We start from the raw sequence: 224 nt of genomic DNA on the forward strand, positions 1-224 counted from the left end.
GCTGGCGCCTTGGCCTGAGGGGCTTCCTGGGGACAGAGCGCTTTTCCAGAGTCCAGCCGCTCGGAGGGTGACAGGCGTGAAACGCTCTCGGGAGCCTGCTCCCTCCTGCAGCCCCCAAGCGACGAACAGCCGAGGAAGTTTTTTCCCCGGCTTGGCAGGGCTGATGATAGCTTCTCTCCACCCTCCGAGCTCTGATTGCACCTGAGGGTGGGATAACTTGGCAC

The sequence above is a fragment of the Egretta garzetta genome, unplaced genomic scaffold, assembly GCF_000687185.1.
Source record: "Egretta garzetta isolate BGI_Z169 unplaced genomic scaffold, ASM68718v1 scaffold213, whole genome shotgun sequence".
NCBI classification, from domain to species: Eukaryota; Metazoa; Chordata; class Aves; order Pelecaniformes; family Ardeidae; genus Egretta; species Egretta garzetta.